Below are 16188 nucleotides of genomic sequence, written 5' to 3'. Positions count from 1 at the left end.
TCTTTCTTTCCTTTTCTTTCTTTCCTTTTCTTTCTTTTCCTTTCTTTCCTTTCTTTCCTTTTCTTTCCTTTTCTTTCTTTCCTTTCTTTCCTTTTCTTTCTTTTCCTTTCTTCCCTTTCTTTCCTTTTCTTTCCTTTCCTTTTCTTTCTTTCCTTTCTTTCCTTTTCTTTCTTTCCTTTTCAGCGGGCGAGAAAGCCTCCCTGCGAGGCGGGGCGGGATGTCTTGGGGGCGGGGCCTGGGCCGCGCGCAGGCGCAGTCAGGCTCAGGTCGCCGCCACCGCGCCGCTGGGTCGCCGCTGCGCGTGCGCACAAGCCGCGCCGCGCGCGCCTAACCACGTGCCTGCCGCCGCCCCCGCTGCCGCCCCCGCCGCCGCCCCCGCTGCCGCCCCCGCCGCCACGCCCTCCCCGGCCTCCGAGCTGCCCGCACCGCCCTCCCGTCCTCAGCGCTTCGCCCCGCGCCCCGGGGACGGCGCCGCCCCCCGCCCCGCCAACGGCTCCTTTCCCGAGGGCCAGTGCGCGTGGACGCACCTGCGGAAAAGGGCGCCTCTTGCCCGACAGTCGGGCACTTGCCCGAAAGTAACACAGACACGTGTACTTGTTTTTATTTGTAGTGCCAGTCCTCCATCTGGGATTGAAGAGGAAGCTGCTGAAAATGGTGTTCCTAAACCAGTAACATAAGGCTTTGGAATTCAGTCGCTTCCGTATTTAAAATCTGTAGATTTCTAGCTACGAAGAAAGTCTACATTCAGCTAGACTTTGGAGTATCCTGCACAATCTCGCTGTCAGGTATTTTTATTTGATGCACAGTGAAAAGAAATAGTGGGAAGGTGTTCAGATGAAATAGAGTGTGTGCAGAGGTTTATTGCTTTCATTTGAGTTCTGAACCTGTTAGATGATCACAGTTCTTTTAAGAAATATTTGGCTTTTTTGGTTTTGTTTTTAAGCAAGATGTTATTTTGGATGTTGGTCTCTGACCTCATTCACCTTCAAAGTGATGTTTTGCAGGATTATTTTACCATGGTCTTTTGAAGATTTTAATATATTCAATTCTTTCTATGAAAGAAAGAGATTGGTACTCTGCAGGATTAAACTTGTCCTGGTAAAAATGTTGTTCCCAGGTTCATGTTTTTCCGTCTTTTTCAGACTCTGGCCCCTTCCAGCCTTTTTTTCCACGTGTGGCCTGGTGGCCTGCCCTCTCCTGCTAATGGTCCTCTAGTCTCCTGCTTTCTCCCACCCATGGGAATTCTGCCGTTGCCCCTTGGAACATCCTGGTCTCATACCGTCTCTTATTGATAAATACTGGTTTAAATGGTCCTTTTTTTTAAAGTTAACCAAAAGGATACTATGGACAAAAGAGCTGTTTAGAGCCAGAATAACACTTTCCTAAGAGATTTCCTAAGTATGCTGATGTTTTTTCGTTTTTCAGATAAAATATATTCCCGGTCATTTTGTGGCAAGACCTCTTCTAAGATATAAATGAATGCCATGACTGGTGAGCTCTTTGGTAACATTTTGTTGCTTTTCAACCTAACACTGTGCCTAGTATGATTAATTTTTTTTTTTCTTTTCGGGGCACACCTGCTGATGCACTGGCTCTGCACTCAGGAATTATTCCTGGCAGTGCTCTGGGACCATATGGGATGCTGGTAATCGAGTCCAGGGTCAGCCGTGCGCAAGGCAAATGCCCTCCCTGCAATGCTATGGCTCCAGCTCCATAATTAATTTTTCACTCTTATCTTCACATTCCTTTTGCCAAAAGTTCTTCCAATGCCTACTTTTTATGGTTCTATCTGCTGGATATCTTAGCACATTCCCTTAGATCCTTTTTGCAAGAGAGAAAGCTTTACGCATAAAGATACATTAGTTTGTCATACAAAAACTTCTTGACAGCCTCTTTTCACATTTCTATCACTTTTTTTTTAGTTTTTAAAACATTAAATTTACAAAGAAGAAATGGAGACATTGGTTTCATAACTCTAAACCCATAGATGAAACAAATTGGTTACTGTTTCAGTTATTCATGTTGAAGGTGCATTATTGAATCTATTTTATTACTGTTTATGTTGGTACAGAAAGTGACTGAAACTGAATATGATAGTGACAGTGATGATGATGAGGATGATGTTCATGTCACTATCGGAGACATTATAACAGGAGCACCACAATATGGGTAAGTTTTTAAATTTTCAATTTCTAGTCTTATGGTGCAGGGAATTGATCCCAGGACCACATACATGTGAAGCATGTGCTCTCCCACTGAAATACATCCTTTACTTCTTTAACTAGCAGTCCTGTATCAAAAACTGGGTGCCATTATTAAGACGTTAGTGATAGATTCTGTTGGTTTTACATTTTTTATCATATCATGATATGAAAGCATTCTTATTTAAGTTTTACTTTCAGTTGCTAAAAGTTGTACATCTTAAACATTCTTATAAGAAGAAAATGAAAACTGTGACGATGAATGTTAAATTGCTGTGATCAGCATTTTGCAGTTTATATACATACATATATGTATGTATATGTATGTCAAGTCATGTTGAACACCTAAAACAAATTCTTTGTTATTTATGTCTCAAAAAATACTTAGCCATGGAAAACATTTCCTTCCTAATGGTGAATTGAATTATAAAAGTTGCATGGAATCAGTAATTTGTAATTCTAGGACTGAAAGTGTTTTTGTAAAATGAGTGCTACAAATTTTTAGATTTAGAAACTATTAAATTGCAGCTTGTATTCTTCCAATCTTGAGCTTTGTTTTTTTATGTATGTTATATATGTATATATTTTAAAATAAGGCCCAAAACTGGTAGTGTTGGGGATACTTTCAGTGGTATTCATGGTACAGGATCTGACATGTTAGGCATGTGCTTTTATTTGAGCTATTTTCTTAGCTCTAGGATTTTAATATTTTTAATTCAGTTTTTTAATTGATTTTTAAAAAATCAGAAGGCTTTTATTTTTAAACTCTCTATGGCTTGTTTCTTTAGTTTGGGGGAGTAGGAGCACACCCAGAGATATTCAGGTGTTACTCTGGAACCGATCCTTTAAAAAATACATTTTTAGCAGGGGTGAGGGTTGGAGCCACACCCAGCTGTGCTCAGGGCTTGCTCCTATCTCTGTGCTCAAGGATCCTTCCTGTTGGGTTTTAGCGACCATATGGGGTGTCAGGGATCCAACCCTAATCAACTGTGTGCAAGGCAAGTGCCTAACCTGCTGTGCTATCTATCTGGCCCCGAAGTTTTAAAATATTTTAAAATGTATTTTAAAACTATATTTCAGAGTTCGTTCCAGATTTTTCTGTAGCTTTGAATTGCTGTCTGCGTGAGATGCTGAATCCAGAGTAAGCCAGCAGCTTCCCTGCTGAAGAAGATAATTTATGAAAATTCACTTAAAAAAAGACTAAATCTCCTATCTTGAATCTCTGCATACAGTGTAACTTGATAGTATATTTTTTTTAAAAAATAATTTAAAATGATTTTTAGGGGCTGGAGAGATAGCACAGCAGTAAGGCGTTTGCCTTGCAAGCGGCCAATATGGCCAACCCGAGTTCGATTCCTCCGCCCCTCTCGGAGAGCCCGGCAAGCTACCGAGAGTATCTCGCCCGCACGGCAGAGCCTGGCAAGCTCCCCGTGACGTATTCGATATGCCAGACACAGTAACAACAAAGTCTCCGATGGAGACGCTACTGGGCCCGCTCGAGCAAAGCGATGAATAGCGGGAGGACCGTGACTAAATCCTTAATCCGTGATTTTTAGGGGCTGCAGAGATAACACAGCGGGCAGGGCGTTTGCCTTGCATGGGGCCGACCCAGGTTCGATTCCCAGCATCCCATATGGTCCGCTGAGCACCTCCAGGAGTAACTCCTGAGTGCAGAGCCAGGAGTAACCCCTGTGCCTCGCCGGGTGTGACCCAAAAAGCAAAATTAAAAAAAAAAACAGATTTTTAGTCATTAGTTACAGACATTTAATATTCCAACACCAGTCCACCACCATTGCACCTTCTCACCACCATTATTTCCAATTTTCCCAACTACCACTTGAACATGCCCCCATAGCAGACCCACTATCATTTATTTTACATTGCTCGTTATAAATAATTTGATGAAAGGATGATCAAAAACTGTTTCCTTAGAAGAAAGATTGTGAATTTTTTCTTTGTTTGCTTTTTTGCTCCAGCCCCGGTAGTGAAGATTCTTCTATCTCACCATGGAGCCCTTAAACCTTGTGTAAGAGATTACTAAGACGTTACAGGTAAAGCCTTCTGTGTATAGATTTTGTCAATTGAAATTGGTTGCCTTTCATATTACATACCATCCAGTCCTGTGTGCTACTTCTGGCTTAACAGTGTTACAGAGTTAGAGATGTTGCGTAGCCAGAATTGCATCCACACACTCCAGGGTGTCCAAAAGTGTTGACGGAGTAACAGATGGAGTGAAATTCTTAACTGGTGGCTTTGGGGCATAGGCCTGACGGCTGGGCTTCCAGAAGCACAGAGGGTAGTCTGTGCCCGATCTCCGAAAGCTGATTGTGGAATGTGGAGGTTTTTGGCTGCTGGCACTCTGTTTGGGTGGACGTGGGGATTCACCCGTTCCTCTCTGGGTTGCCTCTGGATGACTCAGCCTTGTGCAGGATCCGAGAGAAATTCTTGATCTCTTTCAAGATTTATTTCTAAGTTTGTTATTCTAATTTATTCTGGATCATGGCCTGTGAGAGAGCTCACATGGCGCTGGAGGTGTTCCTGCCGGGCTTCCAGAAGAACAGGGATACATGGAGGGAGGGAACCCTCCCTGACCTCATGAAAGCTGGAGATTTCAATCACAAAACCTGCATGCTGGAGTTTTTCAAAATTAATTTCTGGATGAGACTTATCCGGATAGTGGAATTCGGCCAGGAGCAAACTGATGATTGTGAAACATCCAAAAAATTTTAAAAAGAATTATCAGGAGGGGATGAGTGAAAATGACCATGAAAAAGAGCTGTGGAGAGACAGTTTTTGTGGATGAAAGTTGCAGAGTTGGGCTGTAGAGGGTGGAGAGGTAAGTGGAAAGTGAGGGAGGGGTCCATTAGCACAGACCTCTCTAGAAGGCTGACTGTGAATCCATGTTATATTCTTTGATCTAAGTTAAAATGGGGGGATAAAGAAGATACTTTTGAGTACTAAACAGAATTATGGGTAACTTGGAGAACTCAATGGCTTCACGGCTTGTCGAGACGTTAATTGAAAATATAACTGATCTGGTCAGTGTGGGAGATTCATGTTAAAATGAAATACTTTCACATACTTGCTTGAAATTCCTTTGGACTCCCAGGTATGTGGGATCTAGCACTTCGTGGCTATCTAAATTACTGTTAAGGAAAATGTATACAGGTCTTAGGCCAAAATCACATAAGTAATATTGGCTAAACCTTGAATGTGAATGGGGTTCTGGCTCCAAATTTTAGCTTTTCCCTCTGTTTTCAGGTATATTTTACTACGTTAAATGAAATTGAGTTCATCTTTACAAGTGTTTCGTTTTCATGTAACTTCCACCCAGATCAGGATATGGAATGGTACTCGCATTCTAGAAACCTGTTCCCTATTGTTTTCTCTCCGTCCTTAACCACTTACACCAAGAACCACATTCTGGTTTTGGTTTAGATTGATTTCATTTTATGAATTTATTTTATGGACAAAAGTAGTCCATGTATTTGAAAGACGATCTACTAACAGTATTGAATGCAGTGAGAGCCTAAAGGAGATCACTGGATTATAAAACAAGGACTATTTCTTATTACTTCTTTCTTACAGGATTGCTGACTACTGAATTCAGTAGGAGGCAAGGAAATGAGGACAAGATGTATATATAAATGTGTTACTTACGCTTTAGGGCTGGAGTGACAGCACAGTGGGTAAGGCGTTTGCCTTGCATGTGGCCAACATGGCGACCTGGGTTCGATTCCTCCGCCCGAGAGTATCTCGCCCCCAGGGTAAAGTCTGGCAAGCTACCTGTGATGTATTTAATATGCCAAAAACAGTAAGAACAAGTCTCCCAATTTGTTGTGAGACGTTACTGGTGCCCGCTCGAGCAAATCGATAAACAACGGGAGGACGGTGCTACAGTGCTACTTTCCCTTGACCAGCTTAGTTTCTTGGGAAGTGTGTAACAGTGGGACATGTACTGGCAGGTAGGTTTTTGAAGAAAAAAAACATTCAACTTTTAAGACCCCCTTTTGGGGGGGGCATGGGAGAATTGGGGAGTGGGGCGGCTTTCTAAGTGGTGTTCAGTGCTAATGGCCTGGAATGAATTTTTTTAGGGATTGGCCTGCCAGGTGTTGCTCCGGGGCCCCTTTGCCTTTGGGGATTTCCTCCTGTTGATTCTCGGCTGTTTGAGCAGCAGTTCTGTGCTGTGAGGTGCTGGTGCCACCAGGATTGTCGTGACAGTGCTTGGGACCCCTGGATAATAATCTGGCAGTGTGCGAGGGGTCAGATTGTGTTGGGGATGATGCCCAGGTCATGCTCATATTATGTATGTGCCCTAACCCAAACATATAAGATGTAATTGTTTCTTTTGTGGAAGAGTCCTCCCTTTGTTCAGGTGGCCCAGGCCTCACTGCGAGTGATTCTCAGCCCAATGGTAGGTGGTTTAATTTGAGGGCCAATGTATGTGGTCGTATTGTTCCAGTCGTGCTCAGGTGCTTCCAAGGACACATCTGGGGGTACTTTTGAAGGCCTTCAGCACTATCTTTCTTGATCCCAGAATATCTGTTTTTTTTAAAATTTTTTGTTTAATAAGTGACAAAAAATTAAGACTTTTTTCCCCCTAGGGGTCAGAGAAATAGTACAGCGAGTTAAGTCACTTGATTTGCCTGTAACCAGTTTAGTTTGATCCCCAACACCACCTGGTCCCCCGAGCATTGCTGAATTGGCTCTGAAGGTCTCTGAGCACAACTGGGGTACTCTAGATAATCCTTGGTACTGCAGTGCTTGAAGAACATTGCATTCTCAGACCCAGGCATTGAACTGCCGACCACAGTAATGGCAGGAAGGGACCCTTAGGTCCCCTAATCAGCACTTCGGAACCCTCCCCCACACCCACTTTTTTAAAACATGTTAGTCAATGTCAGTCTATATATGTATAACTTGTATACATGGAGTATATTGCTATTTTTGTTTAGTTCAGGATTATCAGAATAATTTTTGTTGTTCTTAGGAGTTACGGAAAAGCACCAGTGAATCTTAATATCAAGACAGGAGGAAGAGTTCATGGAACTACAGGTAAAATTTGTATTTGCCAGTGCATCAGTAGGAAAGTAATGACTATGCCTGAATAACGTACAGACTATAGTAGCTATCACAGGTGATCTGAAGAGTGCTTCAGTTCAATTCAAGAGAGTCGTTTAAACTTGTGTCTCAAGGATGGGGAAACTTTTCTCTGTGAAAGGCTTTGTAAGAGAATACGTATTTGTAGAGTTTGTGGGTCACGAGGTTTCTTTCCCTCTTTTGATTTTAACTTGTTTGTACAACCCTGTAAGACCTGTTATAGTTCACAGCATATAAAAAGGGATTTAACACCTGGAAGTTATTGGTACATATTGGTACAGGAATTTATTTGAATGCGTTAACAAGTTCCTAATCCGTACACTTTATCTTAGAGTTTCTTCCCTAAAGTTTAAACTTACTGTTATTGATAACGTGCTTATTCCTATAGTATGCCTGACTCTAATGTTCTCATTGAAGCCTTTGTTTTATTGAGAGCTATCACTAGTAAAATGGTGTTTTCTGTTTTTCTCTCAGTATCTTGCTCATGCCATTCTTTCTCTATTTTGTATTTGTTAAAAAAGGAACAAAAGTCAAAGGGGTAGAGCTCGATGCACCTAGAAGTATTAATGGAGTTCCACTCTTGGAGGTAGATTTGGATTCTTTTGAAGATAAACCATGGTGTGAACCTGGTAAGATGATAAATGACTCCATACCCCTCCCTGGGACCAGCCTCAGTGACCCTCAAGGTCCTGGGGCACTCAGTGTGTGTGATGCTCAGTCTTCTGGGATGAACATTGTGGTACCAGGGCGTGTGCTCAAGGCCACTGAGCATGTGCTCTAATACTCGAGCTGTTTCCCCAGCAGAAGAGGACTGGATTTTTCTTGGGAACACCTGATGGTGCTTGAGGTCTGCTGGCAATGACTGGTTACCTTGTGTGCTTGTGATCAAACCTGGGCATCTATATTCAAAGCATTCATTCTAGTTCTTTGACTTATCTCTCTGGATTGCAGATTTTTAAAAGATGTTTCATATTACAGTCATTAGAAAAATATCTAACTTTCAGTATCAATAGTATTCATAGGATTTTTGTAAATGTCATTATAAATGTCCTAAGCATAATTAGCAGTAATGACCTGTGTTGCTAAATTGTAACAGTAGCTTAGCATTATATTAGTCTTGCATAGCATAGTATTTTCTTATAATGCCATTTATAAAGGAAATTTCATTAAAAACATAGTTTTGTGGTGCTAGAGTAATAATCGGAAGAACTAGTAAAATTTGAAGAAGTATTTATACTTATAGAACTTATCATTTACATTTTTATATTTTATTTGCTGCATAAAAATAGGATTGAAATACTTGCATACAAAAGTTGTGTCTTCTTTTTAGGCGCTGACCGTTCTGATTATTTTAATTATGGGTTTAACGAAGATACCTGGAACGCTTACTGTGAAAAACAAAAAAGGATACGAATGGGGCTTGAAGTTATAGCAGTTACCTCAATTACAAATATATTTATGGTAATTAGTAAACATTTCAAAATACTCCTGTCTTTTCTATTTTCTATTCACTTTTTTTCCCTAATCACTTTTTCCCCATAAAGGTGATTAAATACTGTGTGATAGTTTAAAATTCCGTTCTTTTTATCGTGTTTTTTCCCCTTCCCTTTCAGAGTTCTATGTTAATGCTTATCTGATATTTAGCTACAAGTTACTGACTAGCCACAGTTAGTTTGTATTTGTATGGCCTATCAATTCAAAATTACATGGCATCTGAATGGGGAATATGTTATTTAACTTATGCCAAAGACTGTACTATGGGAGTTACACCAGGTGCAGAGATCCAAGATGGCAGATTCAATCTTTTTTTTTTTTTTGGTTTTGACTTTTTGGGTCACACCCAGCGATGCACAGGGTTTACTCCTGGCTCTGCACTCAGGAATTACCCATGGCGGTACTCAGGGGACCATCTGGGATGCTGGGAATCGAACCTGGGTCAGCCGCGTGCAAGGCAAATGCCCTACCCGCTGTGCTATCGCTCCAGCCCCAGATTCAGTCTTTTTTTAAGGTGAATTTTAGTAAATTATCCTTGGTTGCTCTCATTTTTTGTTCTTGAGTCTTCTCCTATGCCACTACTCAAGGGACAAGATTAAAGTGGAAATAGCTTCTTTGTTTCCCAAACCTTCAGCTTCCTGGTGACCTACAAGTTTGCTGATTGTTGTTTCATCTCCACTTTTGCAAGCATGTGAATTTGTACCCTATTATACTAACAAATGCAAAGTACAGTTCTTGCTCTATGTTGTGATTTTATTTTGAGTCATAGTCTATGTTTGTTTGTTGGATATAAAAGTTCTTCCAACAGGTTATGCTGTTATATAGACCATAATATAATCTATCAAAATTGGAGGCTTAAATTTTCCTTGTTGTTTTTTTTAACAATGGTAAGGAAAATGGCAATCTGAATATCTCTATAACTTTGAATGTTGTATGTATTGCAGTTTGGGCATTCTTTAAGAAAAGAGTCTCTTAAAGAATTGTGGATTTACTATTATTTACAATGACTAGAAACATTTTCTGGAAAGTGAATTTTACTTTTACTGGTTCTTTATATTTTCCTTGAATAGAACAAAGAAAGTTCCTTTGTAAACTTCCAGCTTCCATATACTTTTGTCTCTTTGCAGTAAACTTCTAAAAGTAAAGAATATAAAGGAAATGATGGTTTCCATTGAAAGTAGCCTTCATGAATACCTTGTTGATATGTATACTGCTTTACTGCAAAGTTGTTTTGAAGAGTTTTTTTTTTCTGGTTTGGAGTAGAGGTCATTTTTTCATTTTAATTTTTGATTCTGAATGAATACGGGTTTGAGTTGGATAAGTATAGTCTGTTGGCTCTTTTTGCCTTGATAATGTGCTTAAATATTGCTTGTCTTGTAGAAATACTGATTTGGGAATAGGGTATGTATATTTTGTTTGTTTGTTTCGGGACCACATCTGTTGGTGCCCCCGTCTTGGTGCTCAGCGTGACTTCTTTGGATGATAGGAACTTGGTGGTGATGGGCATTAAACATGGGCCTCCTGCATGCAGAGCATGTGGTCAGCCCATTGAGCAATCTCTCCAGTCATTCAACTTCATTACTGTGTGCAGCTCACGATGATTTTTTTTCATTTTGCTTCCTGTTGTCTGTAGGATCTTTTAGGTAAAGGTAAAGGTAAAGGCCCTCCCGTTGATCGTCGATTTGCTCGAGCGGGCCCAGTAACGTCTCCATTGGAGACTTTGTTGTTACTGTGTCTGGCATATCGAATACTCTCGGTAGCTTGCCGGGCTCTCCGAGAGGGGCGGAGGAATCGAACTCGGGTCGGCCATGTTGGCCGCTTGTAAGGCGAACGCCCTACCCGCTGTGCTATTTAAAATGCTGAAAATGTGAAAATGTGTTTGAGCGCAGTTGATATTTTTAAGCTGCAGTTTAAATTTCTGAAAGTGCCATGTTAAGATTTTCAGAGTTTTGTGGAATATTTTTAAAAAATGATTACTTGATTTTTTACCATGTACCATGTAAATGGTGATTAGTAAAATGTTACAAAGTTCTTATCAGTAATGCAAATACGAAGAGGTACATGTGTGAGGTCCTAAGTGTGAAAAGGCATATTTTAGATAAAAATATTATCGTTTCTAGAGAATTGCAAGAATTAATATGAAATCAGATATTACTTTGGTATGCAAAATTATTGTGATGCTAAATATAGCTTGTTTCAGTGCTTTCTTATTAAAAATCTTTATGTCAATTTTATTGTGACACCAGGATTTACATTATCTTAAATCATTGATTTTGTGACACCAGGATTTACATTATCTTAAATCATTGATTTTGTGCATACATCTTTGTTTGCAGTACCACACGTAACACCAGAGACTAATTCCCTTGACTGATGTCCCAAGGACCTTTCCCAATTCTCCACCCTCCCCACACCAACCTTCATGCAACCTCAGATCTACAGATAAAAACTTTCCGTTTAGACTATAGAAGAAAAACAGTATGCAGTATTAGAGAAGTGTGTATTACTGTATTGGGTTTGAGGGTATAGAGAAATATTCTAGATGGAGGAAATTCTAGTTCTGTGCGGTGGGTGACCGCGGCGTCCCTGCAACATTCTCTGTCCTCAGCCATCCCCGCTTCGCCTTCTGAATGCCGTGCGCGTCTTCCCCAACGCTGCTGCCGCCCCATCCGCGGTTCTAGGCCATGGTCACGTTGTATTTGCGCGCACCGCCCACTTAGCCCAATGGGCCTGCGAACTGCACCTGCTCTTCCAGTCCTCTCCGCTGAAGATGGGTTGGCGCTTGGCTGGGATCGGGGCCGTGGGAAGCAGTGCTGGGCTGGGGCACCTTACACTGCCATATACCCCCCCCCCCCCCCCCACCAGCTTCCCACTGCCTTGCAGTGTCTACCAGTATCCAAGCAGCACACGGCCCGTCCCCACAGGCTGTCTTCTGCAGAAACTCTGAGGCTGGTTGCAGTAAGAGACTAGCTGGAAGGGTCAGAGCCCAGTTCCCAGCCTCCACTGGGCTTTGAGGGGGTCCAATGTGCGCTTGACAGTTCTGCTGCCTGGAGGGACTCGCAGCCAACATCATCGCTCTGTCTTCCGCCAACTGTTCCCGATGCCCACCCTGAGTTCCCAGTTCCCACTGAAAAATTTCTTCCCTTTGGGTGCTCCCGAGGCTCCGCCGTCTCCAGCTCCTGAATTCCATGTCACTTAGGCCTCAGTTTAGTCCCATTCATTTGTCTGGCCCATTTCCATTCTTCTGTGGTTCGGTTCAGTTTTGGTGGAGCAGGGTTGGGTGTGGAGGGGATGGGGGTAGAACCAGGGGGTCCCCCGCTCTGCTGTTTTCCCGTGCAGACCCCCCATCCCCTCCCATACCTCTGAATATATGAATGAGAATTATTGTTTCCAAGATTTTCACATGATAATTCTAAGCCACCTCTGATCGGCTCCCTGAACTGGCTTCTCTTAGTGGTCATTCTCACTCCCCGTCCTTTTGTCCTTGCCTGCACCTTCATCAGACATGAGAACACCCCTCCGTGTGACCACAGACTCTTCTGCTCCTCTGCAGACCCAACACCTGCTTCCGCCCCTACTCCAACCCCTAGGAGTGAGGTCAAGGTCTCTTGGACCTTATTTGCTTTGCAGACAGTAAGCTGCCGCTAAACTCTGGCCATCTCACGGTCATATTACAGCTGGAATTGAAACCGCTTTTGGCCAGAGTGATAGTAAAGAAGGGGAAGGCTCTTGGCTTGCACTTGCTAACACTGGTTGGATCCTTGGCATCCCTAAGGTAAGGTCTCCTAAGACCCACCAGGAGGGGTTCTTGAGTGCAGAGCCAGGATGAAGCCTGGGCATTGCCAGGTGTGGCCCCACACCCCCAAATAAATAAGTAAATACACTTATATCCCTTTTGGGCTGGAGCAATAGCACAGCGGGTAGAGCGTTTGCCTACAAGCTACCGAAAGCTACTGAAAGTATCTCACTCCCACTGCAAAGCCTGGCAAGCTACCCGTGACGTATTCGATATGCCAAAAACAATAACAAAGTCTCACAATTTGTTGTGAAACGTTCCTGGTGCCCGCTCAAGCAAATCTATGGACAATGGAGGACAGTGCTACAGTGCTGTATCCATTGTAATTGATGAGTGGTACTCCCCCCACCCCTTTCTCTCACTGGCTATTAAGACCATTTCGTAGGAAAGGGATGTGACTCAGTGGCAGAGCGTAGACCTTGCATGAGTGAGGGCACCGCAGGAGGGAGGAAGGCGAGTTTCATAAATATGGTGTTGAGATTTTTATAGCATAAGATTCATTACCAGTATAGTGATAATGGCAACATCCTATAAATCAGGATGTAGTTGTGAAGGTGGTACCCTAGTTAGATCATCTCATGCACAGGCTGGGATTACTACCTTCTCTCTGAAAGTTTTCCATTTCTATGAGAGGTTCTTTTATACCTTGGAGAGCACCATTGTTCTTGTCTATTTTTGGCCTCCTATAAGTACAGAAAAGTAAAGCGGATCTGAATGTAAAATGAAGGAAAGACCCAAGTCATCAGAGAATTTCTGCATAGTTACCAGCAAAAAAAAAAAACAACACTGTTACGAAATTAAGGTAACTCCTCTCCAGAGTCTCAGAACCCTTCTGAAGCTTCCTAAGTTGACAAAGCTGCAGTCACTACAGGTCCAGGCCAGTCTGTGGTGTAAGCATTCAAAGATCAGTCTTCATTGCTCCCTCTCCTCAGGCAGCTTTAGGTTGGGGAAACTAATTTTGTTCTCTTCTCTCATTCCTTGATTTATTCTCTCAACCAACAAACTATCAAGCCTTTGTGAGAAACAAACTTTTCTTGCTCCAGAGCATGAGGAAAGGATACAATATGGATTCTTTGAGCACTCAAGGTGCTTGTAAACTGGTTATAGTGATAGGCACATGAAACAAATCAATAATTAGTATTGCTCTGCTTTTATTTGTGTTTGAATAGTTTTTCTTTTATGTTTTGCAATGCTCAAGGCTTTCTTCTGACTCTGCACTCAGGGATCACTCCTGGTAGGCTTAGTGGCACCACATGGGGTACTGGGGGTCATACCCAGATTGGCCACATGCAATGCAAAAATGCCTTGCCCATTGGACTATCTCTCCACCCTTGCATTTGAATTTTTATTAATAAGTTCATATAGTACATACTGGCTGAAAGTTAAAATTGTCATTTAAGAACTAGTGATATAAGAAGTCCACAATAATGTATTTAGTGAACTAAGAATACAGGTATTTGTATTTTATAAAGAAGCTCTTATGTAGATGATCTTGATCACTTGGTCACTTGACATCCCATTATTCATTGATTCGCTCGAGCGGGTGCCAGCAACGTCTCCATTCATCCCTATCGCGTGCTAATGTAGCCCAATGGCATTTGCTCATTCTAGGAACACGAAGAGCCTCAAATCGATCGTTCAGGGTCTTGACAAAGAAGTCTGATCATCTCATAAGTGGATGGCCACGTGATCTTTTGATGTCCCGTGGCATCCAGTCGGTAATGGCTCTAGTCCAGCAGTCACCTCCAAATCTCATTATGTGTCCAGCCATCTGATTTTTGACGCCTTGGCAAATGAGAGAGCGTCCCCGATTCTTGACCGTCGAAGAAGGTCGGAACTTCGGATTCTTTTCTCTCATTTGAGTGAAGCATGATACTCAAGCATAGCTCTTTCGACTCCTCTTTGGGAGACTCGAATAGCGTTCTCATTATGTTTGCGTAGGGCCCAGGTCTCTGAGGCATATGTTAATGCAGGAAGAACAGTGGAATTGAAGAGATGTGCCCGGAGCCGGAGGTTCTTTGTCCTCTTAGCTATTTCTTCAACGTTCTTGAAGGCGTTCCAAGCTGCTCTCTTTCTCCTGCGCAGCTCAGGTGCCAGATCATTCGTCATGTTGACTTCTCGACCTAGGTACACATAACTGTTGCATTCGGAGATGTTCATCCCATTGAGAGTGAATGGAATGTCAGGAACGAGACCATTTCTCGAGAAATGCAGGTGATCGTTGCTCATAAAATGGCATAACAAAAAAATAAACGAAACTGTAGTCTCTTCTAGCAAGGCTAATAATTTGGAGAGAGGAGTGCTGTAGATGAGGTCTTGGCTTTGGTGGCAGGTCTATCTTACCTATCAGGTTATAGTTACAGGCAAGAGCTTCTAGATAGAATCACTGAAGCAATTTACTTCTTTTGCTTATCTACAATCTTGCAGATCTTACGGCTTATAGTTTCACTTACCACCAGAAGTCAGGGACAAGCTCAGATTAATCAGAGATTTTGGAAATAATGCAGAAAAGTACCACGGCTTGAGAATAATAAGTATTAGTGCTTCCTATGAACTTAATGCCTAAACTGTTTAAGGACCAAAGAAATAGGCCAGGAGTTAATGGGCTGACCTTGCTTGCTGCCAACCTGGTTCTATCCCCAGCCGCACATATGATTCCCCCAACCACCACCTGGAGTGATCCTGGAGCACAGAGCTCGGAGGAACTGATTACTGCTGAGCATGGCTCTGAAACTACAGCAACCAGCAAAGTTTGTTTGATTTGCTCTTCACGGCCACTTTTTGAAACTTGTACTGAGAAGTCTTGGGTGGGCTGAATTAGATCTCTGTGGGAAGTCGTTCCTAACCTCGAGTACCTCTCTTATGTCTTTAGGTTCGTCTCAGCAGACATAAAGCAGTTCGACATTCTACACTTGCCCTAAACAGCTCCCAGTGCCAGGAACTGGCAAACTAATATTTTGGTTTCAGTGGATGGTCTAAAAGGATTGTCAAGGTAGGAAGCGGAGAGAGAGTTCAAGTGCGGAACTTGTGCCCACCGTGTTCAAGGCCCTGGGTTTTCTCCTGAGTATTGCACGACTCCCAGCTGTGTGGGGTTTTACCCCAGCGGGCTCAGAGAACCTACAGACCAGATAGATGAGAGTCGTCTAAGTGAAAGTGTTGGACCACCGGTCACACCCCAGAATCAATAAGGTCTCAGTGAGTTGACGGTGGTGTCCATATTCTACAAGTCTTGTGTGCTCTGTATGTTCATGGCTGGTGTAGTTCATGGGAAGTTTTGTTTAATGTTGAAGTGACAGGTTACTTCAACGGTTGGCAAGGGTTGCTGGAGTTTCGTTTTTATTTCTAATTAAACTTTTTTTTTCCAGAAATATGTTTTTGTTTTTTAGATTTTTTTTAGTGAAACACCATGAGGTACATTTGTAGATTTACAAATTTTTGTGCTTGGGTTTCAGTTATACAATGGTCGAATACCTATCCCTCCCACCCCCCCATCCTCTCCATCCCACCCTGCCTCTGTGGCAGGGCATTTCCCTTTGTCCACTTTCTCCTTTTAGGTGCTGTCGTTTGCAAAAGAGGCATTGAGTAGCATCTAATTAA

General features: G+C 42.4%; 1 long non-coding RNA gene across 1 annotated transcript; it reads left to right on the top strand.

Annotated features, from left to right (window-relative positions):
• Positions 1–4176: 4176 nt before the first annotated feature.
• Positions 4177–15646, top strand: LOC130034551 (uncharacterized). The gene is made up of 5 exons (XR_008794138.1): positions 4177–4252; positions 7192–7256; positions 7823–7930; positions 8632–8762; positions 15464–15646. It is a non-coding gene; the product is annotated as an uncharacterized LOC130034551 (long non-coding RNA).
• Positions 15647–16188: the final 542 nt, after the last annotated feature.

Source organism: Sorex fumeus, unplaced genomic scaffold (assembly GCF_029834395.1).
Source record: "Sorex fumeus unplaced genomic scaffold, SorFum_2.1 ptg000001l, whole genome shotgun sequence".
NCBI lineage: Eukaryota > Metazoa > Chordata > Mammalia > Eulipotyphla > Soricidae > Sorex > Sorex fumeus.
Note: the sequence above shows the minus strand (reverse complement) of the source record. Positions and strands in the feature narration are given on the sequence as shown.